Genomic DNA, 18,972 nt, shown 5'->3' with positions numbered 1-18,972 from the left:
CCTTCACTTCTCTTAGAATGTCAACAAATCACAGCACTAGGTTAATATTAACATCCTATCACTTGTGACCACATTCTCTGCAGATACAGATTGTCCACGTTATCATTATTTTGAGACCATTCCCCTTGATGCAATGAATAAGGTGTTTTGATCAGTACACCTGCAATTCTGGTTCTATTTGACTTTTTTGGAACGCTGTCAGTTACCTCATGCTGCTTTGAAAAACTCGCAGCAAAGTGCTAGATGACAGCTCTCTTTTATAGCTGACACACTGATAACTGGTAATCAACCTAATATTACTTCCCTTTGCAGCTGTGTTCATAATTGAAATTCAGTTAAAGTGTATCTAGAGCCAAAATGTTTTCTCATAGAAGGAAACTCCTGCCTTGAAAAAAAAAATTAAAGAGTTTGGCTATATGTGGGTGTTCTTTACATCTGAACTTTAATGTGAAGACCACTGAAGTAAACGAGAGGAGAATCTTTAACCACTTGCTTACTTGTGACATGGACATTCATTGTACTGTTCATTTAAGCACAAGAGAATCCATTTTGTTCTCACTGTTGAAATGTGTTCTGTAACCTTCACCTAACACACAGACACTTCTCCTACTAAACGCTCTCTACTCCCCCCTCCCTTTTCAAGGTTTAACTTTTGCAATTGTTCTATTCGCTAGTTTTTAATAATATATTTCTATTTGTTAGCTTTTAATAACATATTGCTATTTGTTACTTTTTAATAACATCTCACACCACCCCTTTCTTATCTATGTATAAAATAACATGTAATAATAAATTTTTCACTGAACGGACATTTTAAACACAGTGATTGAGTCCTGTGAATCTGTTCCTGCAGCTGCAGTATTAACTTTGTTTTAGAGTCCCAATCAGAAATCAGTCATATCAGTCTTGGCGAGTCATAACAGGAGTTTGGCAGAGTCTCCAGAAGGAACCGCGCTTCGATCGGGATCATCGGGAAACGCAGACCTCAAATGCCGGCTAGGTAAGCTGCCCTTAAGCTTGCTATATTTCTGCCTTTTCCTATGTATCCTATCTGTCGGTTCTCAAGGAAACCAGACCACTCTCGGACCTTTCTGGTTGGGTAACGTGTGTGTGTGTGAATGTGTTTGTGTCCCCCTTCACGGGTTGGACTGTGTGTGGATAGGGAAAATCCTCTGCAGTTCCCTGCGTTGACTCCTTGTGGGCGACCTGGGTCAGAGGCGCATGGTAGGGTCAGATAAAATAGAGGAAGAGAAGGCGGGAGAAACTGCAAGTCCATCTACACAACTGGTGAAACAAAGGTTTCTTGATGGTTTAATACCCCAGTTGAAAGAAAAGTTGTTCACAGCAAGGCCTGAGGCAGGCAATATGTCTATTCGAGACGTCCTGCCTATCCTGTTGTCCATAGAAAACAGGATTAACCAAAAAGACAGCAAACCCAAGGTAATGTACATGGGGAAGCAGAGAGGAAAAGGAAGAGGTAGAGGCAAAGGCAATTTCAGAAATCATGGCAATCGGGGACCAATTATATGCTACAATTGTGATGGGGAAGGACACATAGCCAAATTCTGCCATCTTCCTGACCGTAGACTAGAAAAGAGCTTAGAGGCCCCTCATGCTGATCCCAGTTCTCTGCCAAAAGCAGTGGATCAGGCATAGGAAAATGGCATGCCAGTATCAATCATGTTAAATAGGGGAGACAATGGTCCCGAGGCCAGAGTAAAAGTATTTTTACAAGAACTCCCCTATCCTGGAGGAGAAACAGAATTAACCTGTTTAATTGATACTGGTGCAAGCCGAAGTGTTTTTAATATAGAGGACTTACCTCCAGGATTATTATCTACAAATGTTATCTCTGGTGTTGGCCTAACCGGGACCTCTACTGATTTGGTTGAGTCCAAGCCACTTAAACTTAGGCTAGGACAGCAAACAGAAATTGTCACTAAAGTGTTAGTTTCAGACACAGTTCCTACCAATCTTTTGGGAGCTGACATTTTGAACCAAATTCTAGCAAACATAGACTACACTCCTACAGGAGTCCAAGTGGTCAGTAGTCTATCAGGAGAAGTTTTAAATTCTGCCTGTGGAGTATTTTTAATCCAAGACTCCACTCTGCCATTTCCACCAGAATTGAAAGTGATTCCCACTGAATTATGGGCCACCAGCAAATATGATGTAAGTCTGCTGGATTGCACCCCAGTCATGATAAAAATTAAACCAGGAGCCCATCTCCCACAGATTAAACAGTACCCACTGAGTATTGCTCAGACTGAGGGGATAAAGGATCAAATCACTCAACTGAAAGCAGCAGGGGTTGTTGTACCCATTAAGTCCCAGGTCAATACACCCCTGTTCCCAATTGCAAAGAAGCCAGACAAGAAGGGTGGGCAGGTGACATATCGCATGGTGCATGATTTGAGAGCCATTAACAATATAATAGAGGCAGATACCCCGATCGTGCCCAACCCCCGCACTTTACTAAGTGGAATACCTGCCTCCAGCACCTGCTTTACAGTGATTGATCTTGCAAATGCTTTCTTTTCGGTGCCCCTGCACCCAGATTGCTGGCACCTTTTTTCATTTACCCATGATGCCCAAAAGTTAGCATGGACAAGATTGCCCCAAGGCTGTGTGAGTAGCCCCTCTGAATATAATACTGCGTTAAAGCAAGTATTGGACCAATGGTCCCCCTTACACCCAAACACAGTTTTGCTTCAGTACATAGACGATTTGCTTATTTGTTCTGATACAAAGGACATTTGTAGCAGAGAAACAGTAAGCCTTCTCCTGTTTCTCTATAACAGTAACAACAAAGTTAGCAAAGATAAGCTACAATACTGCCAAGAGAAAGTGATCTTCCTGGGTCACTGCATTTCACATGGAATCCGTCACCTAACCCCAGATCGAGTTAAAACTCTACAAAACTTTGAAAAGCCAAGAAATGTCCGGCAACTACGTGCCTTCCTGGGGTTAGTGGGATATTGTAGGGACTGGATTCCAAATGCATCAGAACTTATGGCTCCTCTATATGAGGCTACCACTAGAAACCCTTTCAAACTCACATGGGACAATGAATTGCAGATGAAGGAGCTTATTAAAATTTTGTCTGAAGCTCCCGCCATTGGACTTCCTGACTATACTAAGACTTTCTCGTTGTTCTGTCATGAAGTCAATGGATTTGCTGCAGGTGTACTCACCCAGCTACATGGAGACAAACAGAGGCCTGTGATGTATGTATCAGCCTCATTAGACCCTGTCATCAAAGGCTCCCCCAGTTGTATGCGAGCCATAGCAGCCTGCATTTTGCTGCTAGACAAAGTAACGGAGCTTGTACTAGATTCTGCTCTGATCCTGTATGTACCACATGCAGTACAGGAAATCATGAATCAAGTAAATACTAGACATGTGTCTGCCAGTAGATTTGACAAGTACCAGTCTGCTCTTTTTGCTCCATCGAATTTAACAATCAAACGATGTGTTACTTTAAATCCGGCTACTCTTCTTCCTATAATTGATGAGGAAGATGCAACAAATGGTACTGATGTAGAACCTGAGAGTTTTTCTCATGATTGTATGGCTCTTATGGAGGTAGAAAGGGCCTCTGTCACACCAGCAAAAGATGAGCCCTTATCAGATTGTGACACACACTTATTCGTAGATGGTTCCAGATTTTACACTGACGATGGTCAGCCACACACAGGGTTTGCTGTAACCACTACAGACACCATTTTACATCAGGAAGCATTGAAACCCCAGATGTCAGCACAGGAAGCGGAGTTGTATGCTGTAGTCAAAGCATGTCATCTCCTAGAGAATCAAAGGGGAAATGTTTACACTGACAGCAGATATGCATTTGGAATAGCCCACGATTTTGGGCCTATCTGGAAAGCACGGCACTTTCTGACTAGTGCAGGGAAGCCAGTGAGACATGCAAAACTCATAGAGCGGCTATTTGAGGCCTTTCAGAAACCAGCAGAAGTTGCCATCTTGAAGGTAAAAGGGCATGCAAGGGGAAGTGACATGACAGCCAGAGGAAATGCTTTAGCGGACCAAGCGGCAAAGGATGCTGCCCTTATGGCATTTGGAGTCACATCCACTGTAGGGGTCGCCCAGGTAGCGGGGACAGATTCCCCTCATCAAGAGCAGTGGGATGTAGAAACTCTAATTCAGTTGCAGAACCAGGCCCCTGATGAAGAGAAGGATAAGTGGATCAAATGTAATGCTACCCAAAATCAGCAGGGCCTGTGGAGCGCTGACAACAGGTGGTGTCTACCCAGGAGTTTGTACCCAGTTTTAGCACAGCTAGCACATGGCGTCAGTCATCTTGCTAAGGGCGCGATGGTGGCACTTACTGACTGCTATTGGATAGCACCTGGATTTAGTGCATTTGCAGCCAGGTTTTGTGCTTCATGTCTCACTTGTGCTCTGTACAATGCAGGGAGGCCTGTTCATGTTCCCCAAAGGCATTCTCCAAAGCCAGATTTCCCTTTCCAAAGAATTCAAATAGACTACATTCAGATGCCCAGAATAGGCACCTATGAGTTTGCTTTAGTGTGTGTTGACATGTTTTCAGGTTGGCCCGAGAGCTGGCCAGTAGCCAAAGCAAATGCAAAAACAACAGCAAAGAAAATTTTGAATGAAATAGTTTGTAGATATGGAGTTCCTGAAACTATTGAGAGTGACAGAGGAACCCATTTTACTGGGGAAGTAATGAAAGAGGTAATGGAAGCACTTCACATACAGCAAGCTTTCCATACACCTTATCATCCACAAAGTAGTGGTAAAGTTGAGAGACTTAATGGAATTTTGAAAAACAGATGTGCAAAAATTAAAGCAGATACAGGAAAAGGATGGGTGGAAGCTTTGCCATTAGCCCTATATTCTGTAAGAACTACCCCTAAACAACCACATGGGCTGTCCCCCTATGAGATTTTATTTGGAGGGCCACCCAAAACAGGGCTATATTTTCCCCAACAGTTGCAGGCTTCTCACTCTAATCTGTTAGAATATGTTCAGATTTTGCAAAGAACATTGAATAAAATACATGAAGGTGTTTATAAATCTATCCCCGACCCAGATTCTGTTTCAGGTATTCACAGAATCCAACCAGGTGACTGGGTGGTGGTCAAGCGACACGTCAGAAAGCCACTAGAACCAAAATTTGATGGACCACATTTGGTGCTTTTGACAACCGGTTCTGCTGTCAAGTTGGAAGGAAAACCCACCTGGATTCACGCCAGTCACTACAAGAAAATCCTGAAGTGATGATATCCTTTGAAAAAAAGATGATAATGTTTCTTTTCTTTTTGTTGTTTGTGAGAACTGAGACATGGAAAAATAACCCTTTCATCCAAATGTTAAAATTGTATGCAACCCATAGCAACGCTAGTAACTGCTGGGTGTGTTCTCACTTACATCCCCAAACAGGAACAATACCCATGATAGCAATGCCTCTCAATTTCACTGATCTAAACAGGACCAGAATAAATGGCTCATACATAGTCTCCACAGCCAATGAGCACAGATCAGTAACTTTGATGGTTTCGAAACAGATAAACACTCCACAGATTTGTTTAAACATCACATGCCCGTTTAACACTAAATGTAGACGGTTGGGCAATTCAGATTGCACTGGAGCAAAAATTACAGTTTATGGAGGAAACTATGGTCAATATTATTATATCCCAGATCCAGAACTAAATAGAACCCTTTATAGTACAAATTGCTCACAGTTTCCAATATGTGAAAATATCGGTTTCCTGAGATTCCATGTTATTGCTTCCAGTTTTTTAGGAGCAGGCATACCGTCCATACGTAGAGGGTTATATTATATATGTGGAAATAAAGCTTACGCCTGGCTTCCTACTAATGTCACAGGTACATGTTATATTGGGAAGTTAGTACCTGCTTTGGCTGTTCGCAAAGATACAGTGCGACCAGATCAAAGTCCAGAATACCCTTTAGTGTTCAAAAGAGAGCTGTTCACTGAAGGTGACATGACATGGTCATGGTTCCCTTCCTGGACAGGATGGGGAATTGAAGCAATGAAAAGACTAAATAATTACACTAGAATTGTAGATGAGATTATTAACCTTACTACCACTGATATAGGTTTATTAAATGAAGAAATGGCTCAGCTTAAAAAAGTAGTATTAGAGCACAGATTAACGCTAAATTATCTCACTGCAGCTCAAGGTGGGATGTGTAAGATATTTCACACTGACTGTTGTATATACATTTCTGATAATGAGGACATTATTAAAGGGCATCTTGCTAAGATAAGAGAACTACAGAATAAGGCCAGAGATATTGCTAAAGATGGATGGAACCCCTTTCAGGGTTTAGGAGGTTTTGGTGATTTTTTATATGGCATAGCAACATGGTTACAGAAACTAGGCGCTTACATTGTGATGTTTCTATTTCTCATGTTTGTTATTTACTTCCTCATCAGGCTATGCCTCTGTGTGACTACCCGCTGTACCAACAAATGTACCACCAGCCCTGATGAACCCATTATTGTGAGAAAGCTAGGAGAGAGCTGAACAGGACGCCGTCTCTCTGCGCCAATGTAACAGGAGTTACCAGCAATCGGCTGAACGTAACGCGGAGAAGAATGGTGTCAAATAAACAAAAGGGGGGAAATGACATGGACATTCATTGTACTGTTCATTTAAGCACAAGAGAATCCATTTTGTTCTCACTGTTGAAATGTGTTCTGTAACCTTCACCTAACACACAGACACTTCTCCTACTAAACGCTCTCTACTCCCCCCTCCCTTTTCAAGGTTTAACTTTTGCAATTGTTCTATTCGCTAGTTTTTAATAATATATTTCTATTTGTTAGCTTTTAATAACATATTGCTATTTGTTACTTTTTAATAACATCTCACACCACCCCTTTCTTATCTATGTATAAAATAACATGTAATAATAAATTTTTCACTGAACGGACATTTTAAACACAGTGATTGAGTCCTGTGAATCTGTTCCTGCAGCTGCAGTATTAACTTTGTTTTAGAGTCCCAATCAGAAATCAGTCATATCACTTGGCACTTAAACCCCCCTCCTGTCCAGATCAATTTTCAGCTTTCAGCGCGCAAAGGGGAGAATGTCCTATGATGGCCTCCCGGAAATTCAGGTCCGCGCTGTGGCGTCATTCAGTTATAGCACGGACCTCAAGTGGTTAAAACCAATTCTCTCAATTTTCAAGGCTACTGTAATTGCAAAAGAGTGTCAAATAAAGGGCATGGGTAGCTGGACACTACAAAGGCAAACATGTAGCAATGCAAATGTCTTTTTTTGAATACTGTTTGGCCAAGAGCAACTCTTTTCCAGTAAGGCTAAAAGGGCAACATTAAAAAATGCACAATTCCTTTACCTACTTGCCTACCAGGCCAATTCTAACATTTCTCTCCTACATGTAAAAATCATAATTTTTTTGCTATAAAATGACACAGAACCCCCAAACATTATATATGTTTTTTTTTTTGCAGAGACCCTAGAGAATAAAATGGCAGTCGTGGCGGTGCATTAAAAAAAAAAAAATAAATAAAACAGTAAAGTTTTTTGTGGGTAAGAGGCATAGGGGAGGAGTATGGATGGTATAACAGTGGGCACTATGTACAGAAGAGGCGTGTGGAGGGTATGTCAGTGGGCATTATGTACAGGAGATGAGTGTGCAGGGTATGACAGTGGGCAGTATGCACAGCAGAGGGGTGTGGAGGGTATGTCAGTGGGCAGTATGTACAGGAGAGGAGTGTGGGGGGTATTACAGTGGGCAATATGTACAGGAGAGAAGTGTGGAGGGTATGACATTGAGCAGTATGCACAGCAGAGGAGTGTGGAGGGTTGAAAGTGGGCACTATGTACAGGAGAGGAGTGTGGAGGGTATGACAGTTGGCAGTATTGACAGGAGGAGTGTGGAAGGTAAGATGAGGGCAGTATGTACAGGAGAGGAGTGTGGAGGGTATTATGGGAGCAGTATGTACAGGAGAGGAGTGTGGAGAGAAAGACAGTTGGCATTATGTACAGGAGAGGAGTGTGGAAGGTATTATGGGGATAGTATGTACAGGAGAGCAGTGTATGACAGTGGCCAGTATGTACAGGAGAGGATTGTGGGGGGGGGTATGACAGTGAGCAGTATGTACAGGAGAGGAGTGTGGAGGGCAAGACAGTGGCCAGTATGTACAGGGGAAGAGTGTGAGGGTATGACAGAGGGTAGTATGTACAGGAGAGGAGTGTGGAGGGTATGACAGTGGGCAGTATGCACAGGAGAGGAGTGTGGAGGGTATGACAGTGGGCAGTATGCACAGGAGAGGAGTGTGGAGGGTATGACAGTGAGCAGTAAGTAAAGGAGAGGAATGTGGAGGATATGATGGTGAGCAGTATGTACAGGAGAGGAATGAGGAATATGGAGGTATGACAGTGAGCAATATGTAAAGGAGAGAAATGTGGTGGGTATGGCAGTGAGTAGTAAGTAAAGGAGAGGAATGTGGAGGGTATGACGGTGAGCAATATGTACAGGAGAGGAATGTGGAGGGTATGACAGTGAGCAGTATGTACAGGAGAGAAATGTGGAGGGTATGACAGTGAGCAGTATGTACAGGAGAGGAGTGTGGAGGGTATGAAAGTGAGCAGTATGTACAAGAGAGGAATGTGGAAGGTATGACAGTGAGCAGTAAGTACAGGAGAGGAATATGGAGGGTATGACAGTGAGCAGTATGTACAGGAGAGGAGTGTGGAGGGTATGTCAGTGGGCAGTATGTACAGGAGGAGTGTGGAAGGTAAGATGAGGGCAGTATGTACAGGAGAGGAGTGTGGAGGGTATTATGGGAGCAGTATGTACAGGAGAGGAATGTAGAGAGAAAGACAGTTGGCAGTATGTACAGGAGAGGAGTGTGGAAGGTATTATGGGGACAGTATGTACAGGAGAGCAGTGTATGACAGTGGGCAGTGTGTACAGGAGAGGATTGTGGGGGGATATGACAGTGAGCAGTATGTACAGGAGAGGAAGTGTGGAGAGTAAGACAGTGGGCAGTATGTACAGGAGAAGAGTGTGAGGGTATGACAGAGGGTAGTATGTACAGGAGAGGAGTGTGGAGGGTATGACAGTGGGCAGTATGCAGAGGAGAGGAGTGTTGAGGGTATGACAGTGGGCAGTATGTACAGGAGAGGAGTGTGGAGGCTATGAAAGTGAGCAGTATGTACAAGAGAGGAATGTGAAGGGTATGACAGTGAGCAGTAAGTACAAGAGAGGAATGTAGAGGGTATGACAGTGAGCGGTATGTACAGGAGAGGAATGTGGAGGGTATGACAGTGAGCAGTATGTACAGGAGAGAAATGTGGAGGGTATGACAGTGAGCCATATGTACAGGAGAGGAATGTGGAGGGTATGACAGCGGGCACTATGTATAGGAGAGAAGTGTATGACAGTGGGCAGTACGTATAGGAGTTGAGTATGGAGGGTATGACAGTGAACAGTATGTACAGGAGAGGAGTGTGGAGGGTATGACAGCATGCACTATGTACAGGAGAGGCTTGTGGGGGGTTTGACAGGGGGCACTATGTACAGGAAAGAAGTGTATGATAGTGGGCAGTATGTACAGGAGAGGATTGTGGGGGGTATGACAATGCACACTATGTAAAGGAGAGAAGTGTGGTGGGTATGACAGTGAGCACTGTGTATAGGAGAGAAGTGTGGAGGGTATGACACTGGGCACTATGTATAGGAGAGGAGTGTGGAGGGTATGACAGTGGGCACTATGTACAGGTGAGGAAGATGAAGGAATCTGGGAAGGGAAAATTTAAAGGTTTGTGAAAGGATGTTTAGGGACTGCGTAGTGGTTAGGCGGTCCATACATGGATTGAAATTAAGCAAATTAAGCAGAGATCAGCCATGTATGGGCTAGCTGGTTTTACACAAGTCAATCTATTAATTGACTTGAGTACAGCCAGCCTGTCAGTTTTTTCCCAAAACAATCAGTGCTGCCAGCTATAATTGGCAACACTAATCATTGTATTCTATGGGTAGGGAAGGCTCCCCACTGGCTGAACACAATAACACTGCGGGAATGATTCCCCCATCCACAGGTCAGCAGGTGAGAGGATGTGTGAGGACAGGCTGGGGAGAGAGGTCTGTCAACAGGGGGGTGAAGTGGTCATGGGGGGATATCAATTAGCGGGTGGGGGGAGTAACTGGGAGGTGGCTAACATGGGAAGTGGCTGGGGAGTGACCTGGTTGGTGGGGAGTATGAAATGGATGATGTATTTCAAGTTTCTTTCACATTTGCGGTAATGCTTACTGCCTTCTGAAAAGTGATCTGTGGTGGATTGCTTTTCAACGAGTGGTATAGCAGCAGCTGACAGGCTTTCATGAGGTGCCACTGCCACTCCTTGTTTTTTTTTTTTTTTTTTTTTTTTACATTGCTGAATGGTAGTTTTACATTGTTGGACTATGCTGCTACTGCAAGCGAGTTTGGCTTGCAGTTGCAGAGTGGCCCCATTGAAATCAATAGGTGAGTTTGACAGGCGCTTCCGCCTGTCAAACTCTGCATGCAGGCTCCAAGCTGTCCATTGAGGTCAGTGCCTCTGACAAGAAGTGAGGAGAGGCACTCATCCTCTCAGTCTGCTGCAAACAGTGTGTGCCAGCTTGTAATTAAACTGCCCGCTCTGTATGTAGCTTCTGACAGGCTGCCCAAGGAGCCCTGTATCTCTGGAACCATAGATGATAGAGGCCCCAAATTTTGACCAGTGGTGGGGTAGGTCTTCAGCTACCTACCCCCCCCCCCCCCGTGACCCCTGGTCGCCGAGCCACGACCCTTGAAGTCGATCTTTTTCTTGTTTGTTTGTACAGGAGAGGAATGTGGAGGGTATGACAGTGAGCAGTATGTACAGGAGAGGAGTGTGGAGGGTATGAAAGTGAGCAGTATGTACAACAGAGGAATGTGGAGGGTATGACAGTGAGCAATAAGTACAGGAGAGGAATGTGGAGGGTATGACAGTGAGCGGTATGTACAGGAGAGGAATGTGGAGGGTATGACAGCAGGCACTATGTATAGGAGAGAAGTGTATGACAGTGGACAGTACGTATAGGAGAGGAGTATGGAGGGTATGACAGTGAGCAGTATGTACAGGAGAGGAGTGTGGAGAGTATGACATTGAGCAGTATGTACAGGAGAGGAGTGTGGAGGGTATGGCAGCACTATGTACAGGAGAGGCTTGTGGGGGGTATGACAGGGGGCACTATGTACAGGAAAGAAGTGTATGATAGTGGGCAGTATGTACAGGAGAGGATTGTGGGGGGTATGACAATGCGCACTATGTAAAGGAGAGAAGTGTGGTGGGTATGACAGTGAACACTGTGTATAGGAGAGAAGTGTGGAGGGTATGACAGTGGGCACTATGTAAAGGAGAGAAGTGTGGTGGGTATGACAGTGAGCACTGTGTATAGGCGAGAAGTGTGGAGGGTATGACAGTGGGCACTATGTATAGGAGAGGAGTGTGGAGGGTATGACAGTGGGCACTATGTACGGGTGAGGAGGATGAAGGAATCTGGGAAGGGAAAATTTAAAGGTTTGTGAAAGGATGTTTAGGGACTGCGTAGTGGTTAAGCGGGCCATACATGGATTGAAATTAAGCCAATTAAGCAGAGATCAGCCATATATGGGCTAGCTGGTTTTACACAAGTCAATCTATTAATTGACTTGAGTACAGCCAGTCTGTCAGTTTTTTCCCAAAACAATCAGTGCTGCCAGCTATAATTGGCAACACTAATCATTGTATTCTATGGGTAGGGAAGGCTCCCCACTGGCTGAACACAATAACACTGCGGGAATGATTCCCCCATCAACAGGTCAGCAGGTGAGAGGATGTGTGAGGACAGGCTGGGGAGAGAGGTCTGTCAACAGGGGGGTGAAGTGGTCATGGGGGGATATCAATTAGCGGGTGGGGGGAATAACTGGGAGGTGGCTAACATGGGAAGTGGCTGGGGAGTGACCTGGTTGGTGGGGAGTATGAAATGGATGATGTATTTCAAGTTTCTTTCACATTTGCGGTAATGCTTACTGCCCTCTGAAAAGTGATCTGTGGTGGATTGCTTTTCAACGAGTGGTATAGCAGCAGCTGACAGGCGTTCATGAGGTGCTACTGCCACTCCTTGTTTTTTTTGTTTTTTTTTCCATTGCTGAATGGTAGTTTTACATTGTTGGACTATGCTGCTACTGCAAGCGAGTTTGGCTTGCAGTTGCAGAGTGGCCCCATTGAAATCAATAGACGAGTTTGACAGGTGCTGCCGCCTGTCAAACTCTGCATGCAGGCTCCAAGCTGTCCATTGAGGTCAGTGCCTCTGACAAGAAGTGAGGAGAGGCACTGTGAACTCATACTCTCAGTCTGCTGCAAACAGAGTGTGTCAGCTTGTATTTAAACTGGCCGCTCTGTATGTAGCTTCTGACAGGCTGCACAAGGAGCCCCGTATCTCTGGAACCATGGATGATAGGAGCCCCAAATTTTGACCAGTGGTGGGGTAGGTCTTCAGCTACCTACACCCCCCCCCCCCCCCCCGTGACCCCTGGTCGACGAGCCACGACCCTCGAACTCAATCTTTTTTTTTGTTTGTTTGGGGGTTTTTTTTTCTTTTCTTTTTTTTTTTTTTAGCAAATGGGCCTATCTTAAGGTAGGGGCAGCTCCACTAGCCCCTATGTTAAGCCGGCCGTGGCCTCACCCTCAGTCTACATTCCTGCCGTGGAGGACAGCCGGTGCTGAACTTAGAGAGCTGGAGATGGTGCACTGCAGCATGGACTGGTCAGACTCTCTCTGTGCATCACAGCGGTAGGTCAGTGTGAGAACGCCAGGCCAGCTGTTTAGTATGTCACATTGCTTTAATATATACCAAGCATACTGAGTGTTCCTTCCCAGTGCCCTTCCACCAGGTACTATTCCCTAACCTATATCTAATTACCCTGATATCTATATACACTGAGTGCACACTTATATCTGTCCACTGAGTGCCACTTGGTGTACAGATATGACAGATATCAGTGTCAGAGGTACTAGCATTCCGTGTACAGAGATCAGTGTTATATATATTGGGAATAGCACTTAGTGACTACTATTCCCTATGTATAACACTGACATCCGTACATGGAATGCCACTCCATGTACAGATGTCTGTGTTAAAATATAAGGAATAGAACTCAGTGTACAGATCTCCAGGGGCGGACTGACCATTTGGGCACCCGGGCACTGCTTGAGGCTCCAGGACCAGAAGAGGCCCCATGAGAGGCTCCTGACCTAGACTTCATTGACCCATGTGCTCATGGAGGGAACAATCTGCACAGCTGAGGACAGTGTACATGCTTGTCAAGCATGGCTTCTCCACAAGTGAGGGAGCTTGCCCACTGTCCTATGCTGTGTCTGGAGATAGCTCCGCTCATGTTCCAACCTCTCCAAGCCTGAACCAAACACGCCGTCAGTCCAGTCTGGGCTCCGCTTCCCTGCCTGTCTGGATCCTGGCACAACACCAGGACCCAGCCTAATCCCTGGGGCCACTACCAACAACAACTCACCAACCGAGCACTGCACTCCACAGTAAGTGCCCTGCCACTGTGAATACCCAACGTCCCACCCCTCTCTCTCTCACCCCCTCTCTATTTCACCTCCCTTTCTCTCTCTTTCTTCCTCCTCTCTATCTCTCTCTCTCTCTCTCTCTCTCTCTCTCTCTAACTCCTCCCTCTCACCCCATCTCTCTCTCTCTTTCATTCCCCCTCTATCGCCTTCCCTCTCTTACCTCCCTCTCTCACCCTCTTTCTCTTTCTCTCTCTCTCTCCCTCTCTCTCTCCCTCAGGGTGCCCTCTCTCTCAGCCCTCCCTCTCTGCCAGTCCCACTTCTCTCTCTCTCAGCCCCCCTACCTGTTTCAAGCAGAAATACTGCACATACTGACTCCTACCACCATGACTATTTCAAATCACTGAAGTGGTCATGGTGTTAGAGTGTTCCTTTAATATCTCTCAGAAGAAGTAAACCTCTGTATACTGATTCCATTTCATTTGATCATCCTCTAGTTATGTTAAATTGAGTTTGCCATCTCCCTGAAATTAGTTTTTGCAGGTTGGGATGTCTGGGTCACCCTACTCTATATTTGCCTGGGCTGTGAAATATCTAATGCGGCGGCGTCCCCCCCACATCCTCCATTAAGTCCTGCTGGGGCTTGGCCTGTCTCAGAGAGGGGCGAGCGCCACCGGATTATAGAGTGGGGATCTCCCACTTACCTAGCTGTCAGACGAAGTCCCGCCTCCCTGGCCAGCTCCTATGATAGGCAACACACTGGTGACATCTATCATAGGAGGTGGGACTTCCTCTGAGGACAGCGGCTGCACGGGGTAAACAGGAGATCCCCACTCTACATAATCCGACTCCTCTCCTCTAGGTAAGGCTGAGCTGATTGGCACTGAGCAGGCTGAGCTGATGGGCACTGAAAAGGCTGAGCTGATGGGCACTGAGCAGGCTGAGCTGATGGGCACTGAACAGGCTGATCTGATGGGCACTGAACATGCTAAACTGATGGGCACTGAACAGGCTGAGCTGATTGGCACCAAACAGGCTGCATTGATGGGCACTGAACAGGCTGAGCTGAAGGGCACTGAACAGGCTGAGCTGATGGGCACTGAACAGGCTGATTTGATTGGCACTAAACAGGCGGCATTGATGGGCACTAAACAGGCTGCATTGATGGGCACTGAACAGGCTGAGCTGATGGGCACTGAATGGGTCTGATGGGCACTGAACAGTCTGCATTGATGGACACTGAACAAGCTGCATTGATGGGCACTGAACAGGCTGATCTGATGGGCACTGAACAGGCTGCATTGATGGGCACTGAGCAGGCTGAGCTGATGGGCACTGAGCAGGCTGAGCTGATGGGCACTGAGCAGGCTGAGCTGATGGGCACTGAACAGGCTGAGCTGATGGTCACTGAGCAGGCTGAGCTGATGGGCGTTGAGCAGGCTGATCTGATGGGCACTGAACAGGCTGATCTGATGGGCACTGAACAGGCTGAATTGATTGGCACTGAACAGGCTGTATTGATGGGCACTGAACATGCTGCATTGATGTGCACTGTCTCTCTCAGCCCTCCCTCTCTCCCAGCCCCACTTCTCTCTCTCTCAGCCCCCCTACCTGTTTCAAGCAGAAATACTGCACATACTGACTCCTACCACCATGACCATTTCCAATCACTGAAGTGGTCATGGTGTTAGAGTGTTCCTTTAATAGCTCTCAGAAGAAGTAAATCTTTGTATACTGATTTCATTTCATTTGATCATCCTCTAGTTGTGTTAAATTGAGTTTGCCATCTCCCTGAAATTTGCATTGAACAGGCTAAGCTGATGGGCACTGAACAGGCTGTGCTGATGGGCAATGAACAGGTTGAGCTGATGGGCACTGAACAGGCTAAGCTGATGGGCACTCAACAGGCTGCATTGATGGACATTGAACAGGCTGAGCTGATGGGCACTGAACAGGCTGCATTGATGGCACTGAGCAGTCTGCACTGATTGGCATTGAAAAGGCTGCGTTGATGGGTACTGAACAGGCTGCGCTGATGGGCATTGGTGAGTCTGCGCTGATGGGCACTGGTGAGGCTGTGCTGATGGGCACTGGTGAGGCTGCGCTGATGGGCACTGGTGAGGCTGTGCTGATGGCTACTGGTGAGTATAATACACTCTTCAACTGTGCTTTAAAATGCATGGTTTTCCCTTTTATGAACCAGAAAATAATGACATTATGCGGTTGGGCTGGTATAATAATGATATGGGGCTGATTGATGAAATGATTTCCAGAAATAACTTATATATCATATAATCATTACATAAACATATACTACACACACTGCATATATCATTTGAGAAAAATATGCTTATAAAATACTGTATTTATTGACGTATAACACTCACTTTTTCACCATGAAAATCGGGTGCAAATAGCGTGTGCGTGTTATACGCCAATACTACAATTTCAGCTGCCTCGGAGGCAATGGGGGGGGGCGGGATGAGTGCCGTCAGATTACATACAGTGAGAATCTCCTGTTTACTTGGCGGCCTCTGTAATAGGAAGTCAATAGATGGCAATGGCGAGGCTGCTGCATTGATGGCAATGGCGAGGCTGCTGCATTGATGGCAATGGTGAGGCTGCATTGATGTGGACTAATAAGGCTCTATTGATGGCACTTGTAAGGTTGCAGGTGGGCATTGATCAGGCTGCATTGATGGCAATGGTGAGGCTGCAGATGGGCACTGACCCTTATTTTGCTTCAAAGTTCCATATTTAAAATTTAAGTTTTTTTCCTGAAACTTCCCTCTTAAAATGAATGTGCGTGTTATACGCCTGTGCGTGTTATATGCCAATAAATACGGTAGTTTACTATTTGCCAATAAAAAAAATAAAAAAATTCATTTTTAAAATCTGGTCACCTTATTATAGATAATAGAACCTAGGTGAGTAACCATAATTAGGACAATATTTAGATGTTTCAGAATAAATAGCTATTTTAAAGTTTGTTGCAAATATGCAGCTAAAACAAACCAAGATGTTAGCAATATAAATGCTGTCAGACTATTTTTTAAGCGGCCAGATCTGTAGCAAGCATAAAAAGATAGGAGTTTAGATTTCTTAGACTGTCAAGGCTGCAAGCTGGTTGCATGCTGTTGACAGATAGTAAAGCCAAAGTGAGGATGACAACCTCAGAACCAGCATCTTTTAAAAACAAGTCAGTAATGATAGCGCTGTTCTCAAAGTTCACTTTTAGTAATTACCACTAGGTGGCAGCATTAGACACTTTGTTTGCTGTAAATCTCAAGTCACAAACTCTACTGTAGAATTTGTGCCATAAAATCAATCTTTACTGATCAGGGTGATCGCTAAAATAATATTTCACATTGATTTCAAATCTTTTTTTTTTTGGAAAATGCAATTTTCCCTTTTAGTTTCTTCTCTAAGAAAAGCAGTAAGTATTTAGAAGAATTCTTCAATTAAAAAAAAAAACAAAAAAAAAACATAATTCTTACTAGATTACGCTCTCTTGATTTTTCTTTATGCATAGATTTTTCTTCTGTTGACACCCCTGCATTGAACTTTTGAAGGACTTCTCTTTTGTGATTGTGAACCATTTCCATTCTCTATTTGGAACTGACACCCATATCCTACTCTGGGGACTTTTCAACTGTCCTTTGAACTTTGCCATTTACTTGGGTTTCAAGTTTTTTATGTATTATAATTTAATCACTTATATGTATGTATGTTTTTTTGAGTTTATTGCATGTGATTTGACATGGGGCTTATTTTTGATTTGTATGGGGCTTATTTTTCATATGCTCATCTTTAGAATTAATTTTTACTTTCACTGTGATATAATTTGTAGCGCTGCACACTTTTGTTTTTCCACATAGAAAAATTAGATCTGGACTCGTTTTCCTCATTCTGTTTCAGCGCTTAGCAGGTCTCTGTTCTAGAACAAGCATAAATGTATTAGATGCTCTAAAACATAATATGCACATGTTTTTCCAAAATCAGTGACTAAACAAGTTGTGAAAGAAGGATGGAAATGACAACTCTGCATACAGCCTCAAAAACAAGCCAACAAGCCTCAAAAACAAGCCAACCAAATCTCATGAATTCAAGAGTATAGAACAAATAATCTCGGGCTGTCAATAGATTTTTGTAAGTCTAATGACAGGAACAATGCTGCTCTCCAAGAGAGGGGCTACAATTGGAGTTAATGATTGATAATAAAGTCAACACTGTACGGGTTTGATTCATTGCTTGCAAATGGCAGATAAACTCAGCATGATAAAATTTGATGTGGTGTTCCAAAAATTAATGCATTTGCGTTTCTGAGGTTTTTGTTGAAAACCTTTAGATCACAATCACTAAGGGAAATAGGTCTATAGTTGGTCACATCTGTAAAATGTTTTGCAGGTTTGGGTATAACACTAAAAAGGCCCTATTCTCTTCCTAGGAAAGGCAATTACACTCTTGTAGGTGGTTAAATGGAGAAGTTAGATATGGAGCTAGGAGATCGGAGAAATGTTTGTAAAAGCCATTTGGGAACCCATCAGGACTAGGTGATTTATTAAGTTTAGGAGTTTTAATAATCTTGTTTATTTTCTCAACTGTTAATTATTTTTCCATAAGTTCCACATGTTTCTGATTCAGTATGGGTGGTCTTTAAAAAAAGCAGTCCACATGTGCCCTAATTACAGGGAATGGTTTCCAATAAAATGTACTAAATTTCATGTTCTGAGACCACATAAGTACCATTATGTAGTTTACATCTGGGCATAGTGTAACGACACCCCGAGTATGAAAGGGGTTAAAGTCGTTTAGGACATTTCAAACCCAAACACAAAGGCAGCTACCGAACACTCCAATCAGCCGAACAAGGAACCCATACAAATAATCCACCCCAAAAACGAGACACAGCACTGTCTTCAGGTTTCAAGCAGGAATGAATCTTTATTCAAAAAACACATGTTATACAGATCCCACTCCAAAGCACTTCCCCCCACCCTTGGAAAACAGGGCGGGTTAAACTGTCCAATAACAATGGACACACAGGTCAGGTGTGCTTAACTTCTCATCAGTAAACAGTCTTAACAGGGGGGCTGCTGGAAGAATCCCCCCTCCCTCTTTCCTCACAGCAATACACATCCTGTGATCCAAGGCAGACAAACACAATAGAACATTGGAATACAGCCCCACCCCAAAGTAGCACAGCAAACAGTACACATTCTATATACACATATATACAGCATTGAGTCTCTGACTAGCACAGATCATAGTGGGGTTCTCATTCACCCTGTGCCCCTATTAGTGACTCCCATCACAATGGCATATCCAGGGTCCCCAGAGTCTGTGTGTCTTGGGGGACATGGACCTGAATCTAAAGTAACGCCACCTCCAGGGTCCCCAGACATACAGCTCACA

Source organism: Aquarana catesbeiana, linkage group LG05 (genome assembly GCF_042186555.1).
Source record: "Aquarana catesbeiana isolate 2022-GZ linkage group LG05, ASM4218655v1, whole genome shotgun sequence".
Taxonomy (NCBI): Eukaryota; Metazoa; Chordata; class Amphibia; order Anura; family Ranidae; genus Aquarana; species Aquarana catesbeiana.
Note: the sequence above shows the minus strand (reverse complement) of the source record.